The sequence below is a fragment of the Cetorhinus maximus genome, chromosome 1 (assembly GCF_964194155.1).
Source record: "Cetorhinus maximus chromosome 1, sCetMax3.hap1.1, whole genome shotgun sequence".
Taxonomy (NCBI): domain Eukaryota; kingdom Metazoa; phylum Chordata; class Chondrichthyes; order Lamniformes; family Cetorhinidae; genus Cetorhinus; species Cetorhinus maximus.
This window is the reverse complement of record NC_135879.1, coordinates 62909461-62931297: the sequence shown is the minus strand read 5'-3', so window position 1 is coordinate 62931297 and position 21837 is coordinate 62909461. Positions and strand designations below refer to the sequence as shown.

Genomic DNA, 21837 nt, shown 5'->3' with positions numbered 1-21837 from the left:
AACAAAGTGCTGGAAAAACTCAGGTCTGGTAGTATCTGTGGAAACAGAATCCGCATGACTTCTTCAAAGCTAAAGAGAGGTTCGAATGTGATAGGTTTTATACTGTTTAAGAGGGGGTGGAGCAAAATTGGTCAGGGATAGGTGAGAGCTGGAGAAATTGGACAAAGATGTCATGGACACAAGGCAAAGGGAGTGTTAAAGACTAAAGAAGGGGCTGATAAAGGTAATTTAGCAGAATGTGTTAATGGTCAGCACTCTGTTAAATTAAAACAAGTGACAGACGGTACGGGGGTGGGGGGGGGGTGGAGGATTGGGAAAAAGGATAAAAAATTGAATAATTTAAAAACAAAATCAATAAATAAATAATTAGATTAAAAAGAGGGTTAAGGTGGAGGAGAGTGTTCATGGCCTGAAGTTGCTGAACTCAATGTTAAGTCCGGAAGGATGTAAAGTGCCTAATCAGAAGATGAGGCGCTCTTTCTCCAGTTTGTGTGGGCTTCACTGGAATATTGCAGCAGGCCAAAGATGGACATGTGGGCATGAGAGCAGGGTGGTGTGTTGAAATGGCAAGCGACAGGAAGGTCTGGGTCATGCTTGCGGACTGGCAAAGGTGTTCTGCAAAGCAGTCACCCAGTCTGCGTTTAGTCTCCCCAATGTAAAGGAGACCGCATTGGGAGCAGTGAATAAAGCAGACCAAATTGAAGGAGGTGAAAGTGAAGTGCTGCTTCACCTGAAAGGAATATTTCAGGCCTTGGACAGTGAGGAGGTAAAGGGGCAGGTGTTACACCTGCGATTGCATGGGAAGGTGCCCTGGGAATGGGATGAGGAGTTGGGGTGATGGAGGAGTGGACCAGGGTGTCATGGAGGGAACAGTCCTTATGGAATGCTGACAGGGGGGTTGAGGGGAAGATGTGTTTGGTGGTGGCATAATGCTGGAGATTGCGGAGGATGATCCTTTAAATGCGGAGGCAGGTGGGATGAGAAATGAGGACAAGGGGGACCCTATCATGTTTCTGGGAGGGAGGGGAAGGGGTGAGGGCGGAGTTGCGGGAGATGGGCCAGACACGGTTGAGGGCCCTGTCAGCCACGGTGGGGGGGGAAAGGAAGACATGGCAGAAGTGCCGTTTTGGAAGGTAGCACCATCGGAATAGATGCGGCAGAGGTGGAGGAACTGGGAGAATGGGATGGAGTCCTTACATGAAGCAGGGTGTGAGGAGCTGTAGTTGAGGTAGCTGTGGGTTAGTCAGTGTGCTTGTGTTCCTCACACCCTGCTTCCTGTAAGGACTCCAAACCATTCTCCCAGTTCCTCCGCCTCTGTCGCATGTGTTCCAATGATGCTACCTTCCAAAATGGCGCTTCTGACATGTCTTCTTTTATCCTTAACCAAAGGATTCCCCCCCCTCCCACCCCCCATGGTTGATAGGGCCCTCAACCATGTCCGACCCATCTTGCGCACCTCTGCCCTCACTCCTTACCCTCCCTCCCAAAACCATGATTGGATCCCCCTTGTCCTCACTCTTTACCTGACCAGCCTCTGCATTTAAAGGATCATACTCCATCATTTCCGCCAACTCCAGCATGATGCCACCACCAAGCACATCTTTCCCTCACCCTTCCCCATCCGTGACACCCTCGTCCACTCCTCCTCTTCCCCCAACTCCTCATCCCCTTCCCACAGCACCTTCCCATGCAAGCAAAGGAGGTGCAATACCTACCCCTTTACCTCCTCCCTCCCCACCATCCAAGGCCCCAAACACACCTTTCAGGTGAAGCAGCGCTTCACATGCACCTCATTCAATTTGGTTTGCTGTATTCGCTGCTCCCAATGCAGTCTCCTCTACGCTGGAGAGACTAAATGCAGACTGGGTGACTGCTTTGCGGAGCAACTTCACTCAGTCCGCAAGCAAGACCCAGGCCTTCCTGTCACTTGCCATTTCAACACACCATCTTGCTCTCATGCCCACATGTCTGTCTTTGGCCTGCTGCAATGTTCCAGTGAAGCCCAGTGCAAACTAGAGGAACAGTACCTCACCTTCCGATTGGGCACTTCACAGCCTTCTGGACTTAACATTGAGTTCAGCAACCTCAGACCATGAACATTCTCCTCCATCTTTATCCCCTTTTTAAACCATTTATTTATTTATTCATTCATTCATTCTGTTTCTAATTTATTTATTTTTTATCGTCTCTCCCCAAACCCAGCCCCTCCCAACCCCGTACCATCTGTCACTTGTTCTAATGTTTTGGTTTCACAAAGCGCTGACCATTGTTCTGCTATGAACACATTATTTTATCTTACCTTCATGCCACTATCAGTACGTTCTTTAGTCTTTAACACTACCATTAACACTCCTTTTGTCCTGTGTCCATGATATTTTTGTCAAATTTCTCCTTAAATCCCACCTATCCCTGACCTATTTTGCTCCACCTGTTCCACTCCATCTTAACCAATATAAAATCCATCAAATTACTACTTCTCTTTAGCTCTGAAGAGTCATAAGGACTCAAAGCGTTAACTCTATTTGTCTCTCCAGAGTTGCTGCCAGACCTGCTGAGTTTTTCCAGTATTTTCTGTTTTTATTTCAGATTTACAGCATCTGCAATATTTTGCTTTTATAATTGTAAAGCCTCCTGCATCACTGCAGGATATGCTAAAGCCATTGTCGTTTAGTCACATCTATAATGTTGGAAAACCAGATGCCAGTTTCACACAGCAAGATCCGACAAGCAGCAATGAGATAACCCATTGGTCAAGTCAGACTTGCACCATTGTCACGTGACTACATTGTAGGATCTAATTAATGTTGTGAAAGAATGAGAAAATTATGGTATAATTTAAATGCCATTACATGCCAAGCTATAATTGACCTTGCACCTTGACATCGTTCCTCTGTTATTCTTGCCCATATTTAAGTTAATTGTCATAGCTCCTGGCATAAAAATTGTTAATTTTTTAGATTAAATGCCAGTTTTCACATTGCTGCCACTGAAGAACCATTGCACTCTAGATAAAACCAATTTCCTCAAATTAAGGCAAAAGCCATTGCCTTTGGCCTCTGCCTCAAACACCATTCCCAAGCAACTGATTCCACCCCTTCTCCCTGGTCACTGTCTCAGGTCAAACCACGCTTGGCAACCTCACTATCCTATCTGATCCTGAGCTGAGATTCTAAACCCTGACCAGTTTCACTTTTTTTTATTCCTTCATGAGATGTGGGTGTCACTGGCAAGGCCAGCATTTGTTGCCCATCCCTAATTGCCCTTGTAGCTTGCTAGGTCATTTCAGAGGGCAGTTAAGAGTCAACAACATTACCATGTGTCTAGAGTCAGGTAAGTATGGCAGGTTTGTTTTCCTAAAGGATGTTAATGAGCCAGATAGGTTTTTACGACCCAGTAATCACCATTACTAAGACTAGCATTCCATTCCAAATTTTATTAATTGAATTTAAGTTCCACCACCTGCTATGATGGGATGTGAACCTATGTCCCCAGAGCATTAGTCTGGGCCTCTGGATTATTAGTCCAGTGACATGACCACTATGCCACCATCTTCCCATTAAATTATAGCACAAAAGAAGTCCATTTGTCTTGTCATGCCCTTGCTGGCTCTTTGAAAGAGCAATTTTGCTTAGTCCTGTATCCTCGCTTTTTATTCGTAAGCCTGTAAGTTCCTATCCTCATGTATCTGTCCAGCACCCTTTTAAAATTATTTATGGAATTAGCTTCCTTCACCCTTTTAGAACATTCCAGATGCTGCCATCTCTGGGTGAAAAAAAAATTCCCCATCTTCCCTCTAGATCTATTGCCAATAATTTTAAATCTATAACCTCCGGTTACGGACCCACTCGACAGAGGAATAGATTTTTTGCTATTAGTTTTAAATCTATAACCACTGGTTTTGATCCACTTGTCAAGAGGAATAGATTCACAGAATCACAGAATTGTTACGGTGCAGAAGGAAGCCATTTGGCCCATCCTGTCTGCACCGGCTCTGCGAATGAGCATTATGACACAATGCCATTCTCCTGCCTTTTCCCCATAACCCTGCACATTGTTTCAATTTAAATAATCTAATGCCCTCTTGAATGCCTTGATTGAACCTGCTTCCATCACGCTTCCAGGCAGTGCATTCCAGACCCGAACCACTGGCTGTGTGAAAAAGTTTTTTCTCATATCGCATTTGCTTCTTCTGCAAATCACTTTCAACCTGTGCCCTCTTGTTCTCAAGCTTTTTACGAGCATGAACAGTTTCTTCCTATTTACTTTGTCTAGCCCCCTCATGACTTTGAACAGAGACAGTCTCTATCTATCAAAAACAAAAACAGAATTACCTGGAAAAACTCAGCAGGTCTGGCAGCATCGATGGAGAAGAAAAGAGTTGACGTTTCGAGTCCACATGACCCTTCAACAGAACTGAGTGTAGTTAGGAGAGGGATGAAATATAAGCTGGTTTAAGGTGGGGGGCGGGGGAGAGAAGTTGAGGGTGGGGTGGTTGTAGGGACAAGCAAGCAGTGATAGGAGCAGAGAATCAAAAGATGTCACAGACAAAAGGATCAAAGAGGTGTTGAAGGTGGTGATATTATCTAAGAAAAGTGCTAATTAAGAATGGATGGCAGGACACTCAAGGTACAGCTCTAGTGGGGGTGGGGTGGAAAGACTGACAAGGTATTAGTTGTAGATTTAAAAATAATGGAAATAGGTGGGAAAAGAAAAATCTATATAAATTATTGAAAAAAACAAAAGGGAGGGGGAAGAAACGGGGTGGGGATGGGGGGAGGGTGTTTAAGATCTAAAGTCGTTGAATTCAATATTCAGCCCGGAAGGCTGTAAAGTGCCTAGTCGGAAGATGAGGTGCTGTTCCTCCAGTTTGCATTGGGCTTCACTGGAACAGTGCAGCAAGCCAAGGACAGACATGTGGGCAAGAGAGCAGGGTGGAGTGTTAAAATGGCAAGCGACATGGAGGTTTGGGTCTTTCTTGCGGACAGACCGCAGGTGTTCTGAAAAGCGCTCGCCCAGTTTGCATTTGGTCTCTCCACCCCACCCTCAACTTCTCTCCCCCTGCCCCCCACCTTAAACCAGCTTATATTTCACCCCTCTCCTAACTACACTCAGTTCTGTTGAAGGGTCACGTGGACTCGAAACGTCAACTCTTCTTCTCCACCGATGCTGCCAGACCTGCTGAGTTTTTCCAGGTAATTCTGTTTTTGTTTTGGATTTCCAGCATCCGCAGTAGTTTTTTGTTTTTATCTCTATCTATCAAAGTCTGCCATAATCTTGAAAATCTCCAAAGTCACCACTTAACCTTATCTGTTTGCAAGGAGAACAGTTATAATCTGTCCAACCACTCCTCATAAATGAAATACCTCATCCCTAGTAACATCCTAGTAAACCTTCTCTGTATCTTTTCTAAGGTCTTTACTTGTTTCCTGATGTGGTGTCCAGAATTTTCCACAATGCTCCAGCTGTTGCATAACCAATGATTTGTAAAGATTCACCATGATCTCTTTGCTTTTAAATTCCTCTATTTATAAACCCAAACAATTATGTGCTTTTTAAACCACTGTCTCCCCGCACATCTCAGCCCATCTGCTGCTGAAACCCTCATCCATACTTTTTTCCTCCAGACTTGGCTTCAGATGTGTTCCTGGCTGCACTCCCATCTTCTATCCTTCATAATCCTAACTTCATACAAACCAATGCCCACAGCATCCTGTTCATCCATCACTTCTGTGCTTTGCTGACCTGCACTGATTCCCATACCAACAATGGGTCTATTGTAAAATTCTCAAACTTGTATTCAAACCCCTCTATGTCCTTGTTCTCCCCGCCCCCTCATTTTTAACCTTTAACTCTATAATTCACTGAGAACTCTTGTGCACTCCCCACTTCCTTGATCCTACCATTAATAGCTGTGTCTTCAGCTGTATAAGCAATAAGCTCTTGAAATCCCCCTCTTCGCCTGTCCACTTCTCTTTCCTCCTTTGAAATGCTCATTAAAATCTTCCAAGTGCTAATGTGTCCTTCTATTGCTCAGTGTCAATTTTTGTCTGACTATGCTGCTTTGAAGGGCATCGTGATCCTTTTACTATGTTAATAGGCACTGTATAAATTGTTATGCAATGGTAGGTGCTAATTGCCCAAAGGGAACTTGACCAAGCTATCATAATGATTTGGAACTTGTATTTTTATTATTATTATTTATATATTATTATGTGTACTGAAGTCAGAAGTAAAGATTCCACTACCACTTTTGGAGATTTTAAATATTGAATTAAAACATTTGTTAGCAAAATAAAAGTTAACCACACAAGATTACAGTTACACAGTTAAGTTTAGTCTTATAACATTTCCCAAAAGATTCCTACTTAGCTAGACTCATGAATAAAGACCTCCTTCAAGGCAACAATACCCATAGATTCTTAATCTATAAAACATCCAGTAATATTACAGGAAGGCATCCACTGTTGCTATAAGGGGGGTATTTCACAAGCTTCTCCCTCCCTCTCACTTGACAATCGATATCCAAGGCTCATAACAAAACCGTGCTTTCTGGAACAACCAGACACTTCTATAAAGATGGCTAGAAGCTGCTTCCTTCTGTTAGGAAATATAGATGGTTTAAGTATGTTATATTTGTATTTGTGGATGTTAGGAATGAGTTTTAGCTTTAAAGTTTAAGTTTGATTTGTATTTCTGTATCTATGTGTTAAGAGGGGTCAAATAGAGTTTTAGTTTCACTTTAAAAGGCTGCTTGCATTTCTAATGAGTTTACAACTGCTATAAGGTAAAGGTAAACACACAAAAGTAGAAATACAGTGCTATTACCTAGCAACAGGGGGCCAGAAGAAAAAAGCAGTTTGATTTGGAAGCTATTGGAGTTCAGCTGGTTTTGGAGTTGCTGCCAGGAGAGACTGGAGCAAAGGGGACAGATAGAAGTCCCAAGCTAAAGAAAAACCCCAAAAATATAGGAGTGTGGAAGGGGGTAAAGTCCAAAGAAGACCTTGTAGTCAAAGTAAAGACAGGAACCTGGGAAAAGGCCCTGTTAAGTGAAATTAAGAGTGAGGGGCAGAGAGAAATGCTCCAAACTTCAGATTTAAAGAGACAAAAGTTGCAGAAAGCAGATTTAAAGCAAGAACAGGTTTCAAGAGGCAAAAAGGTCCAAGGTGACAGCATAGGGTCTGTAACTCTTTGCTATGGGCATGTGAAGCAGTGGTGTACTGCTGACAGCTGAGTTGGTGAGAGGGAGTGCACGGAAGACAGCTTGAATGCATGTGGTGAACTAGGGAAGAGGAACATCAGAAGGAGAGTTTAAAACCCTGGAGACGAACCCTTGTGGAAAGCGTCTGTGAGAAAGCGTCAGATTGGGAGAAGATTCCAAGGCGAGGTCTTGGAGAGTGGAGATTGGAAACCCTCATGTGAAGGATGGAATTCAGTGAGACTGTTTGGCTCACAGTGTGTCAAGTGTCTGGGGGGAGTTGGGGAGAGATCCATAGCATCTGGTTGAAGTGGCATATGTCACTTGAGGTCACAGTGTGGTGTGTCTGACCACAGGGTGGCATAGGTTCACATTGACTGTGTACTTACTGTATACATTAAAGTATAATATAACTTTTGTGACTTGTGTTATCCTTACAAATCGGTATATATCTGTGAAGGTATAGTTGTGGGTGAAGGAGTATTGTAGTATAGTTCATCTTTTCTTGTTGAATATGTGTTTTATTCTTTTGTAAAAAGTTCATCAGCTGACTCCTGTGACTCTGTTCCGTAGCAACTCTCCACGTATTTAAACAAATAAATAAAAGTTAGGATCTATCAGGCTGGGTTCCACCCTGGAATAAGACTTGTCCAGGGGTAATCTCAGCTGGGGATCATAATACTTCATAGGACTGTGCTCGCACAGCACATTCTTCAAAATCACATGGCCACACACCAAGCTTTCAATCTTTCCTTAAATATATTTTCCCCTTTCATCTTTAAATCCATTGTTTTTAACTTTCTTTTGAAAGTTACCTTTCCCAGAATCTAAAACCTTTCATGCTGTCTTTATGGCCACTACTTTCTGGAAAAATAAATTTAATAACTGTGCTTTATTTATTATCTTTGCCAGTTGTAAAACCTACTTTTTCTCTCTTTGAAATTCAATGGCTAAAAATTCACTCCTCATTTATCTTCTAATCAAATTCCTATTCATGCTGTATCTACTAGTATCCCGTCTTAGCTCACTTATCTCCACTTCAGAGATGTCTGCTTTACACTTCACCATTTGTTGATTTAAACCTTGTAGTCTGACTGTCTTTAGTTTAATTAAATTAGTCACACACAACATACACACAGCCCCCACAAGCCTGCTTCACAGTATCCCACAATAATATTGGAAACAATGATATTTTCTTTACAAAATATAATTTTTGAAAGATAATGGTGCTGGTGTCCTGGCAGCAGCGTGATTTATTGCTCCAAGGTTGTTTTCTTTTTATATGTTTTCCAGTTGGCCTAAGCTCATTTGTTTAGCTTTCAGCAATTTAAATGGGAGGAATTGATGTAGGATTTAAATCCCTGAGGTAGAATATTTCCCCCGTCGGGGGAGTTGTGCGGGGGTGGGCGCAGACCCGATCAGCGCCCCCCGATCAGGTCCGCGCTGCCATTTTATGTGGGCGGGCCAATTAAGGCCTGCCCAGCGTGATGCGCACCCGGAAGCGCTGAGCACTCCCTGTGTGGGTGGGTGGGGGTTCCCTGAGTCGGGGCCTGAGGTCTCTTGCGCATGTGCGCGAAAGAGCGCAGAAATCTCCCTGAGGCACCGAGCTGCATCAGGGAGATTAGTTTAAGTTCCGAAAATTTTAACAAAGAAAAAACAATTTTAAGACATGTCCCCTCATGTGACAGTGTCACATGAGCTGGGACATGTCAATGAACTTTAATGAAAAAAAGTATTTTATTTATAAACCCTTCATGAAACCTCATCCCGCCCGTGGATGAAGTTCCATGAAAAATGTGAAGGCCGCCTGGGCTCTTCGCCTGCCCGCCCACCTTAATGTTGGATGGGCAGCTTTCTCAATAGGCTGAATTAGTTCATTAATGGCCTTAACAGGCCTTTGACAGTTCGGCGGGCCAAACTGAAAATCTAAATGATGCGCGGTGACATCGGGACACACACCTGACGTCACCCTGTGTCATTTTACGCCTCAGCGAGCGGGCCCCACCCCCACTCGCTGAGACGAACATTCAGCCCCTGAATCCTTAAATGACTAAGAAGTCACGTTGTATTTCAAACATATGCATCATCTCGATCTGTGACTAGAAGATCTCCCATAAAGTTGCCCATGTTCAGTCACAGGAGGGGCTGATTTGGAGGTGTTATCAGTGAACTGTGCTGGGTAAAATATAACAGGAAATATATATGACACAGGAGGTCTGAGCTATACACAAGGCCTATATAATAGATAGAATGTCATGTTTGATCCTATACTCCCCAGCTTCTGTAACAGTCTCTACAGGTAACAATAGTTAACGTTATAGGAATGAAGTACTGAAAGTACCCATTTGGTCTATTGTAGCTGTATCACTACTAATTCCTTAACTGGAACAACATAATTTAATTTGCTTAGGTTGTTTCACACTCAGATCCATGGGCCACATCACTACTAATGTCCCACTATCCAAGTTAATATTTTAGCTCCCTGTAGCTTCTTTAGCTCCCAATTCACTTTCCTACAATCTATTTTGAAGGTCACTGGTTTGCAATTTGTTTGCGGTTCCATCCATCTTTCCCTGAAAGATGGGTGGAATTACAAACATAATTCCAAATCACAAATTAAAATCGTGTGAATCTATCTAACAGAAGTAGAATTTAACTTTTCATAAAAGAACTTTATATTTTTAACGAGGCTGTTGGGCTGTTATTGGAAATTATGCCAAAACAGGTGATATTTCCCAAACATCAAATGAGACTTTCTCTAGCTACCTTCATACATAAAGAAGTAAAAATTATTATTAATAAGAATGTTATTGCTTATATTTTAAAGCAAAATTTTAGGAAAAGAAAGACATATTTATGGAGCGTTTTCAGGAACACAGGATGGCCCAAAGTGCTTTACAGACTCCTCCCGCAAGCCCCCTCGCACCTTCACTCACCTTTGGCCTGGGGTCCCTCATTGTTCTTGGGCCTCTGGTGGGTGCATTGTCAGCAGCTACCACTGCTCCAGGTTGCACTGACAAGCAATAGAGAGCTGCTGGCCTCTCATTGGCTAGCAGCTCTCGGGGGTGGGAAGGCAGCAGGATCCTTAAGATGCACCCTCTTGCCCAATTAAATGTCCCCCACCTCCAAATTCTCCTCCAGTGAGGGGCCACTAAATTCCTCCCAGTATTCTAGGTGTGGCCTCCCTAAGGCCCTGTACAATAGTCACAAAACTTCTTAATTCTTGTACCCCAATCCCCTTGCAATAAAGGCCAACACAGCATTTGGCTTCCTAATTGCTTGCTGTACCTGCATGCTAACTTTCTGTGTTCCTTGTATGAGTACACCCAAGTCCCTCTGAACATCAAGATTTATAAGTTTCACCCATTTTGGGTGCAACCAAAGTGAATGAACTCATACTTCCCCACATTATATTCCATCTGCTACTATGCACACTTAACCCATTGTTAAGATCCCCATAGGGATCAATAACTTTTAAGAAGAGAAATGAATTTCCCAATAGATACGAATTGCATGACAAAATTTCACATTTCAAGACTTTTACTGTAACAAACAAACTAAAATCAACAGTGACTAACCACTTACTTAGTAGCCAGCCAATACACTAAACAACAGAAAAGATATTTCCCATGAATTTCTTAACATGACCGAAAACCACACACCATGTTTACACACTACATCGCACTCTCCACAGAAATGTAGTCTTATATATAAATTCCCAAGTTCCTTCCGGCTTTAACAGAATCTCTTCTCCCTGCCCCACCAGGGTGAATCTTCCAATGTCCTTTTAAACAAAGCTGCTTTACTCAATTTTCTGAGCATAATCAAATGGAGTTCTAGTAGCAAGGCACCCACTGGTAAGTAAAATAAACAAAAAATCAAGTAACAACTCCTTTGTCTTTAACTCTTCACAAGCCTCGTTATTTTGAACAGGGGATCTTTCCTCACCAGCACTCTGGTGGTTAACCCAAAAACAGTCCTTTTCCTCTGCTTGGCATGGCAGCAACCTCTCTGACTGATTGACCCTGAGAGTCTGTGAGTCTGTACACAGCATGACCAGCTGCTTCTCCTATTTTGTCAGTGTTAAAACTTGCACCTTACTTTCAATAAACTTCAATTTGATTTTCTGTCTCCATAACAAGTAGGCTTGTCTATGGACATATTTCATAGGAGGTCACATCCTTCTTGCCAAACTACTCCATTTTACCTTGAATTAAAGGAAACAATTTAAAACATAACCATCTTATAATGTTCAGCATTCATAATACTATCTATATCTCTTTGTAGCCACTTTGTGTCCTCATAGCTTGCATTCCCATCTGGTTTTGTATTGTCAGAAAACTTAGATGCATTACTTTCTAACTTTTTGTCTAAGTCACTAATATTGATTGTAAATAGCTGAGGTCCCAGCAATGATCCTTGCAGCACTCCACTAGTCACAGCTTGCCAACTTGAAAATGCCCCACTTCTCCCTACTCTTTGCTTCTTGTCTATTAACCAATCCTCTATCCATGCTAATATCTCAACCCCAACTCCACACGCTCTTATCTGGCCTATTAACCTTTTGTGTGGCACCTTATTGAATGCCTTTTAGAAATCTAAGTATGCTACTGGTTCCACTTTATCTACCCTACTAGTTACATCCCCAAAAATCTCTCATAAATTTGTCAAACACAATCTTCCTTTCATGTTGACTTTGTCTGATCATACTATCATTTTCTAGATGTGTTATTAAGACTTCCTTAATAATAGACTCCAGCACATTCACAATGCCTGATGTCAGGCTGACTGACCTGTAGTTCCCTATTTTCTCTCTCTCCTTCACTTCTTGAATAGCAATGTTACATTTGTAAACTGCCAGCTCCCTGGGACTGTTCTAGAATCTAGGGGATTTTGAAAAATCATAACCAGTGAATCCACAATCTCTGCAGCTATCTCTTTTAGACACTTAGGATTTAGGTATCTGGTCCTGGGGGTTTGTCGGATTTTAATCCTCAAGTTTCTCCAGTACTTTTTCTCTGCTGATATTAATTACCTTAACTTCTTCACTCTTACTAGTCCCTAGGTTTTTTCTATTTCTGGTATGTAACTTGTGTCTTCTATTATGAGGACAGAAATGAAAGATTTGTACAATATCTCTGCCATTTCCTCCTTCCTCGTGACAATTTCCCCTCTCTCTGCTTCTAAGGGACCAATGTTTACTGTAGCTGCTCTCCTTTTTATATATTTGTAAAAGCTCTTACAATTTGTTTTTATACGCCTGGCCAGTTTACTCTCATATTCTACTCTTTTTTACCTTTTTATCAACTTTTTGGTGGCCCTTTTCTGGTTTCTAAAACATTCCCAATCCTTAGACTTACTACTATTCTTTGCAACATTATAAGCTTCTTCTTTTACTCTATTACTATCTTTAACCTCTGTCATGAAAAGGTATTAATGTTATTGGAAATTATTTTTAAATTGGAATTGTAGTAGGGTCTGTGTCTATGGGCAGAGTTTTGCCCTTGGTGTGCGAGATTGGCGGGGGCAGTTGGGAAGCCAACCACAACTGACAGTGCTCCGTGGTTTTATGCAGGCGGGCCAATTAAGGCCCGCCCAGCATGATACGCGAGCAGCAATGTTGAGCGCTGACTGTGTGGGCGGGGGTAGGAAGGCGAGCAGGCCTAGCGCACAATTCGCACATGCGCGTGAAAGAGCGCTAAATAATCTCCCTGAGGCACGGAGCTGCCTTAGGGAGATGAAGAATATATTGAAAAAATTATTAAACAGCACAAAAAATTAATGCAATATGTCCCCTCATGTGACTGTCTTATGAGCAGGGACATGTTTTTAATTAAAAATTAAAGTTTTTATTTCATTTGTATTTGATTTTGGAAATCTCATCCCGCCCATGGATGAGGTTTCCAAAACAACACAAAGGCCGCTAGGCCTTTTCGCCTGCCTGTCAACTGTTAGGTTGAATGGGCAGTAAAAAATTGAGCACAATTGATAACTTAATGGCCTTAATAGGCCTTTTAATTGGCATACAGACTGCCGGCTCTGGCGAACTATTACACGACTGTACGTTGATGTCAGCATGCTCAGCCAACGTCATCGCGTGTCATTTCATGCTCAGTCGGGTTGGGTGCGCGCCCACCCGCCGAGCTAAAAATCCTGCCCTATGTGTATGTGTCTGTGTATGGCTTAATTGGATTAAAGACAGCTAATCTGGGTGCTTTGATGTACAGTAGTTTGAGATGTTAATTAGATAAATGCAAGGATAGAAGGTAAAGAGTACATTTGCATTTGTTGAATAAACCTTTCAAAAGAATGGGTAAAATCTTGCATCTAGCTAAGATACACCAAGCATTGTGTTTATATTAATAATAAAATTTGTGGAATGAAAGGATTATTTTTAGGAGAGGTAAAATTAAAAAAGCTAGTATACAACAGAAAATTTACATTCAAAGGGCAAGCTAGGTATAAACCGAGAGGAGTTTGTGTGTGTGAGTCAGAGGCATGTAAGATCTAACCAGCCTGTAAGCCTAGGACTGTGTCTGCAAAGGAACCTCATTTTGAATTCGTAAGGTCAAATGTGCTTTGCCTGGTGTCTGTTTAAAGCCTATGGGTTATTGTTGCCTTGGTGAAGATTTACCTGGGCGTGATTAATTTGGGAACTTGTTTAAAAGTTATAATGGTAGTAATTTGTAGACATGTGTATGCGTTTAATTTCTTGTTAAATTAATAAATGTTTAATTTAGTTTTATATAAAAAAAACCTCTTGGGGGCTTAGTGGTTTCATTTCTGAATTCAGAGCTGCACCTCAAACATACCAATTGAAAATATAGGTTATGACAGTTGTTCAAGTTTCCCTCTGGGATTTAAACAACTCAGCCTTTACCAACTGCTGTGTCATAACATGTCCTTAGTAAGGTACAAATGAATCTTTTTTGCTAAATTTTTGTTTTTGAATGGAATGTATTTTCGTTCAACATTTGAATTGTTTCTTTAAATGTTTCCACTGTTTATTTACCATGCCTTTTAGTCTATTTGCCCAATCAACCTTAGCCAGCTCTTCCCCAGACCTATGCAATTGGTTTTAAGTTGAAGATTCTTGTTTGTGATTGGAGTTAGTCGATGACAAATTTTATATGGAATTCAATTGCATTAAGCACAACATTTCCCAGTGGATCTTTTACTATGAGATTCCTAACTAACCCTTCCTCATTACACAACACTAGATCTAAAATAGCTTTATCCCTAACTGGTTCCACAATGTATCACTCCAGGAAACACATGGCTCAAAGTGTGGTGTGGGAAGAAGGGGGTTTTATTCATGGGCACTGGCACCAGTACTCAGGAAAGAGGGAGTGATTCCATTGGGATGTGCTCCACTTAAACCAGGCTTAAATCACAAAAGCATTCTACAAACTCATCTTCCAGACCACCTTTGCTAATTTGATTGGTCCAGTGAATATGAAGATTAACGTCACCCACAATTATTACATTGCCTTTGTTACATGCTCCAATAATTTCTTGTTTAATACTCCATTCAAGGGTATAACTACTGTTAGGTGCCTACAAAGTACTCCCACTAGCATTTTCTGACTCTTACTATTCCTAATCTCCACCCATATTGATCCTACTTCCTGATCTTGCAAGCCCAAGATCCTTCTCAGTGAAGTCCTTTATGTCACCCTTTACCATCAGGGCTAGCCTCCTCCTTTGCCATTCTGCCTATCTTTTAGAAATATTGTGTACCCTGGAATATTTATTTCCCAAACTTGGTCAACTTATCACCATGGGCTGAATTTTACAGGCCACCCACAAGCAGGAAAACAGCTGAGTTGACCCATAAATAAGACATACCCGTCACCGGTCGACCTGCCTCAACAAGATTTTACAGGCGGCTGGGGCGACATTAGGTGGGTCACTCACCTGTGGCCCAATTGAGGCCCTTAAGTGGGAAATTAATGTCCAATTAAGGGCCCCATCCCACCACCACTCTGATATAATGGCAGCTGGAGAGGCCTGTGCCCATGTAGGCCAGCCGCTTTAAACCTGCGAGCTGCTGGTCAGTGAAAGGCAAACTTCCTCCTTCCTGGGTCCCCTGTGTCAAACATAGGCTCCCTTCCCAACATCCACAACCCCCCCCCCCCAATAGGATATCATTTGTGACTTTGAAAAGTGCCATTGTGGTACTGTGAAATGGGAGCAAATCTATTGGAAGGGATTCAAACATTGAATTCTGGAAAGATTGACATGGATTTGGGAGGGGCCAACACATTCACAGACTTTGGAAAGGAAAGGGAAGTTGAAGATGGGATGATAGTTTGCAAGGAAGGTGGCTGTGGTAACGTGAGGTACCCTGCCCCTTTAAGAGAATGCAAGTGCACTGATCATGTGACAGCACTGATGAATCACTGTACAGCGTGGGCAACTGGGAACTGGAAGTCTAGTTCTGGAGGTTTCTGAGTGAGCATGTATGATCTGGTGCTCTGCCCTATGTCACAATAAACCATCACTGTTTATTCTTACATCAGTCTCTTCCTGTTATTGATTGCAAGCAGCAATTGATGAGAACATAGGAAGGCGTGCAGTTAGAGTTCAGTTGGCCAATGAACTCATTTACCCAAGACATAAAAGTGGTGACGAGGATAAAGAACAAAAGAAAATAAATTTCAAATTTCATTGGAAAGAGCATCTGTACTTGTAAAAAAGGCGACAGCCAACAATCGGAGCAAAAAGCAGTCCTGCAGTTTAAAATTTTTTTAAAACCTGCAGAATCGCAGGGATCCTGCCAAGATTTGAAAAGAGTGCAAAACCCAGCAGAGAAAAACCAACAGCTGCAGAGATGACGTTAAAAAAAATGGTGACTGCTCTTAAAGCGGCAATGCATTTAAACCGGTAAATAAATGAAAAATGGCTATGGACAGAATATTATAAGAAACCCCAGCGAGAGCGCCACTCCGCAGTAAACCAAACACCTGAATTCGTCATTACCTGGAAAGCCTATCGGAAGTGCAGTCCCCTTGCAGTCATTCACGATGCTGCAGTTTGGGCGTGTTGATCCATTCAACCCCATTTCAGATGACTGGTCTCAGTATGTCAAACGCCTAGAGTTCTTTTTTTACTGCTAACGACATCACGGGGAAGGAGAAGAGGGTGATTCTTTTGTCCTCACGTGGGAGCAAAATGTACCACTGATCCGTAGCCTTACGTCACCTGACACCCCCAACTCGATGAGTTAATAAAAATTTTACAGAGCCACCTGAGACTAAAGCCTTCAGTTACTATGCAGTGCTTCAAGTTCAATTCAAGGAACAGGTTTCCAGAGGAGACAATAGCTGACTATGTGGCTGTTTTAAAGGCATTAACTGAGCATTGCGAACTCGGAACGTCCATTAGTGATATGTTGAGAGATCGGCTGATATGTGGGATTGGAGACGATACTATCCAAAGGCGTTTGCTAGTTGAACCTAGTCTAGACTTCAATAAGGTATTAGAATTAGTTACTGTGATGGAGAGTGCTGTTAGAAATTCCGAAGTTACAAAAGATACACAAATTGGCGCCGTCCATCTGGTCGAGTGGGACAATCCGACAACAAAAGGTACGAAAGCTTTGGACTTCACGGAAAGGCAGGAAATCCTCTCTAGCTCCAGACCATTGAAAAACAATGGTACTGCAGTGAAAACCCACAAAACGAAAGAGAAATACATCCAGGCCTTCAGTGAGCGAACGACAACTCAAACAAGTCAAGTGCTTTTCCTGCCACCGCTATGGCCACATAATGTGGCACTGCAGAGAAAGGCTAAAACAACGCTATAAAGCCAGAAGGAAAAATCATAAAATACGCCTCATGGAAGAGCCAGAAGAAATAGAATCAGACATCCATTCATCATATAACCTCAAAGTGGGCAGAACCAAGCCAATCCAAGTAGTCATTACAGTTAACGGACAACCCATTAAGATGAAAGTTGATATGGGAGCATCGATGTCCATCATTGGAGAGCATACATTTAGATATCTGAGTAAAGGAACCCATCCTTTGAAGTTAGGAGTTTTGGACACAAAGCTGAGGACATACATGGACGAAGAAATAAATGTGTAAGGGGTATGTGAATTCAAGGTGCAGTATGAGGAACAGTCTGCAAAATTACCCCTATTTGTAATGTCAGGCAGGGGACTGAGTCTCCTTGGAAGGAACTGGCTGGGAGAGATAAATCTTGAGGGCCCGCTAATTTCCCAACCAGAAGAGTTGCTGCAAGAAAAAATGAGTAAGCAAAGACCCAATGGCAGAGGCCCGGGTCAGAGTTCAAGCTGAAGTCAGCATCCTTCGAAAGGAAATGGAAAATCTATTAAAGGACTTTCATGCCCTACAAAATTCAATCAGCTCCCAATTTGCGCCTTGAAAAAGATATGAAGAAGATAAGGAAGAGTTAAGCCTATCTCTGGCTGAGTTAAGGAACAAATTAGCTGAGAAGGGGCAACAATAAGCAATTCTCCAGGAAACTATGAATGAGAATAGGAAATAATTGGAAGAGCCAAAGCAGCAGTTGCATAAAAGCCCTCAAGTTTTAAAGCTAGAAGGCCCTGAATTCTCAGAAGAGCTGTCAGAAAACCCAATTACTGAGCTCATTCATGTTCAGCTTGCGCCTGAGTCTAGTCCAGCCAAAAGCGAAATTAAAGAGAAGACAGAAATATGGGTCAGTGCTACCAAAGAAAGGACATGCAGGAAGAAAAAGAGAAATCATTGACAGTCCTTGGAAAGAAAAGCAAAAAGATTTCTTTTTTCCTTTTCTTCTTTCTTCTGACACATCATGTAGCTCATCGTTGTATTGTTTTGTGCTTGTTGCCCTTTATCTGTTTCAGCTTGGAGTGGAGGGGCAGCAGGAGTGAACGTGACTGCACCCGAAGATGGTGAAATCATCCACTGAGGGACATAGTGGGCAACTGCCCCCGAAAATGTGGTCTCGGAAACACCAGCCGAGGTTGTTGGGCTACGATGCTCAACCTGTCAAAGAAGGCCTCCTGAGAGACTTGACCTGTAAATAGTTATTGTGGAAATTAATGTGTTTTAAGCTTGTTAGCTGTACTTTTAAGTAAAGGGGGAGGGACGTGGTAGATTGAGGTACCCTGCCCTTTTAAGAGAATGCAAGTGTACTGATCATGTGACAGCACTGACGAATCACTGTACAACTGGGGGCAATTGTGGGCAACTGGGAACTGGAAGTCTAGTTCTGGAGGTTTCTGAGTGAGCATGTATGATCTGGTGCTCTGCCCTATGTCTCAATAAACCATCGCTGTTTATTCTTACATCAGTCTCCCTGTTATTGATCACAAGCAGCAATTGATGAGAACATAGGAAGGCATGCAATTAGAGTGCGGTTGACCAATTAACTCATTTATCCAAGACATAAAAGTGGCGGTTTTTTTGAGGAGAGGGTTGATGATAGAACATTTAAAGGAGAAGGGGACAGCACCTGAAGAGAGAGAACCATTAACAATATCAGTTAACATGGGGACGAGGCAGGGAAATTGGATGATCAGCTGTGCAGTGGGAATAGGGTCGAGGGAGCAAGAAGTAGGTCTCATTTTTACTTACCTGTAACAAATTCCATGATTGCTCCTGTTGGATAATGGTTTTATTCTTTTTGGCGCCTGATTTGAAGATCTCCCATCATTCCCTCCCGTGTAAAACAGAAGTTCCGCCCTACTCGGTTGGCCAGTAGCTGCCCCAATGCTGGTCGCTGATTGGTCACTTTGAATTTCATGTTTAAAAACGAGGCTGGAAGCCAGAGTGCACATTTCAGTTACTCCATCAAACAGTAAAGGTGAAGAGAAAAGCAGGTAAGATAATTTTGGCGCAAACAAGCCATCCAGTGGGTGGAGAAGGAGAACTTTTAAAAAGATCATATGGGAGGAAGGGAATGGTCAAAAGAGATGTTAACAATTTCTGATCTTTGATTTTTCACAAGTCCATGCGATCAGATTCTAAGAGCTACTGTAATAGATTTTAAAAGTTGCTGCCCTCTAAGCAGGGGAGGGGAGAGGGAAATTGGTTGGCTGAGTGGAGATATAGAGGGGTAAAATGGAGACATGGTTATATTCTTGCAACTCAGGAGAGAAGAACTCTTTTGGTACTGCTTTCTTAAACCAATCCAATCCATAACTTTAGGATCCAAGAATGGCTGGTGCAGCAAAAGTTTGCTTACACCCGATTCCTGGATGATAAGCAAGTCTGCAGGATTGTGTCCAGTAAAGAGGACATTAAAAAGTTTGATCTTGAGACCCACCATGAGTCAAAGGTCTACAAGGTACGGTGGGTGCAGGCAAGTGTCGGTGTTTCAATTGACTATGGTTCTGGGAAGGAGAACCGGATGGGGGATGAGGCACAGATCCTTTTGCTTGGAGGTAAATTTCAATGAAAAAGCTGAAACTTTGTGCTCATGGCTGTTGCAAACTCAGGGTACCTTGAGACATGTTGAGGTTTCCTTTCTTTGTCTGCAGTGTCCCGCGAAGGCCTCAAGGAGCAGATGAAGTCCACACTCATCCAAATACCAAAGGTTTGGGACATCAGTGTGGAAAGTGACACCAGTACCTCGCAACCCTACAAGCAAAGAGAGCACTAGAAGATGCTATTGCGACCAGGGTATATGTGCAGCTCCCAATGCATTCTTTATCATTGTGTTAGCTGATGTTGTAATCTCACAGACCTGTATGAACAACAATGTGCCTCTAAGCAAAGAGCGCATGGAACTTGTATACCTGCTCACGTCAAAAATGCTAACAAGCTTGCGAACATCTCAATTCTTTTTCCTGATAGAAGGATAAGATTGCCCAAGCAGAGATGGCCCAAAGCAAGAAGCTGCAAAGCGTGATGTCCCAACATCTAGCAGCCAAGAGTGTTACAGCTAGTGCTTCCAGGGTAGAAACGTATTTGGAGCATTGCATAGAACCCGCCAACAATTGGGAAGAGCTACTAACCGTTCAGAAGCTGCAGGCAGTAGAAGCTGGAGGAGTTTTCTGAGATCAATCAAGGCCTCCAAGAAAGGTTGCAGAAAGTACCGAGGCTCAACTGCAAGCTCTAGGACCAGCTTCTCAACACCTACATGCAGAGTAATATGCATTTAGATAACTGTAGCCCTAATGGCACAGCTAGCTATCTTATTGCGGAGGAATCATATAAGCTTAACTATTTACCTTGCTTTCTGTTGCAGCCTGGGGACCACAGCAATCGCGTGTGTGGACACAGCAGCCCATGATGCCTTTCTGAGCAACAACTCTGTCCAAGCCTGCACAGATTGAAGCCGCACCTACATTTATTCGCACAGTCGGGGAGGCAAGCACACACGTAGAGGTGCTTTACACTCCAATAGATGGGAAAGTATGCTTTTCTCAATATGCCAGATAAAAATAGTGCTGGTTCACACACAAATCATTCTTAAAAGCAGTGGATTTCACATCTGTATTCATGCAGAGTCTGTATAATTTAGTCTGCAGGCAGATTACTGATATGTTCCCTTTTTTTTCCCTACAGGTTCAATTGCAGGGTGGTGTGGAGCTCACTGAGCGGTAGTGAGCTCGTGTAACAAGCCAGAGGACAAATTCCCTATTTGTTAAGTCCCCAGCTACGGCTGTGTGGGGCTCTGACGTGCTCAGAGGCAGCTCCATATATGGTTGTGTTTGCCCACGCTTCATTACAGTGGCACAGAGCAAACAGCTAAGCCCGTGCTCTCACTCAGGAAAATGAGTGCTGTCAAAGGTAGATGTTCACAAGCACTGTTTACTCTTAGAGTAAACTGTAGATGTCCATATCCTTTGGTTTTCATCTCACCTCTCCCCTGTGATAAGCTATCTCAATTATACAATGCTGACTACGGTCACAATTTTAATGGTTTCAATGAGACAATGCTTATGTTTTCCCTCTTCTTTCCCCATCTGCAGCATGTTTCACTCATCATCTGAAGAAGAGGTTGGGCGAGAATAAGGTCTCAAAGGAGCAAGCAAAGCTGAACAGCTACATCTCAGAAAAAATCATGGATCTGAACCGGAAAAACAAATTGGCCCGAAATGAATTGGCATAATGTTCATGTGTTTTCCTTCTTATTATCCTGGAATAACGTAATTGTTGCCCCCTTTCCCAAAACCATCATTCAGCATTTTTTTCCAGTGATCAATGTTGAATTTTAAATTTAATTTTGTATTGTTCACATTTTTCTCAATAAAATCTGCATATTATTTATACATACTTTTATTTTGAGTGTTTTGTCCAGCAGCAAATCTGCAGAATCACACTTATTAACATTGAGCATTTCCATCCTCAAAAATACACAATGGAAGGGGGAGTTATCAGTTGATGCTCGAGTCTGCACCAGCAATAAATATGACAAATAAATGCATAAACAATTAATATAAGTGCAATATATGGAACAGCAGATAAACTGGAAAAATAACCTGTTCTGACTAGTACTAGCTATATCACAAGTAATACTGGCATCTCCTGCTGGCCCACCAGTATTAACTGGCATGTTTTACTGGAACATCAGTTTTGAGCTGTTCTTATTTCCCTGTTCAGAACTGGTTCCAGCTGGTACCCACATTATTGGAACTTCCTTCGAGCTGAGAGAGACATAGGTGGGGTGGAGTCAGCATGGAGCAT

The 21837-nt window shown here is 42.4% G+C and overlaps 1 long non-coding RNA gene across 4 annotated transcripts; it reads left to right on the top strand.

Annotated features, from left to right (window-relative positions):
• The first annotated feature begins 40 nt into the window (after positions 1-40).
• LOC144680231 (uncharacterized) lies at positions 41-21422 on the top strand. Of its 4 annotated transcripts, none has more exons than XR_013576511.1 (5): positions 41-79; positions 18048-18222; positions 19354-20294; positions 20396-20940; positions 21123-21422. It is a non-coding gene; the product is annotated as an uncharacterized LOC144680231 (long non-coding RNA). The 4 variants fall into 4 exon arrangements; XR_013576512.1 differs by having other exon boundaries at positions 18048-20294; positions 20396-20535; positions 20716-20940; XR_013576510.1 differs by having other exon boundaries at positions 18048-20294; positions 20396-20562; positions 20716-20940.
• The last annotated feature ends 415 nt before the right edge of the window (positions 21423-21837 follow it).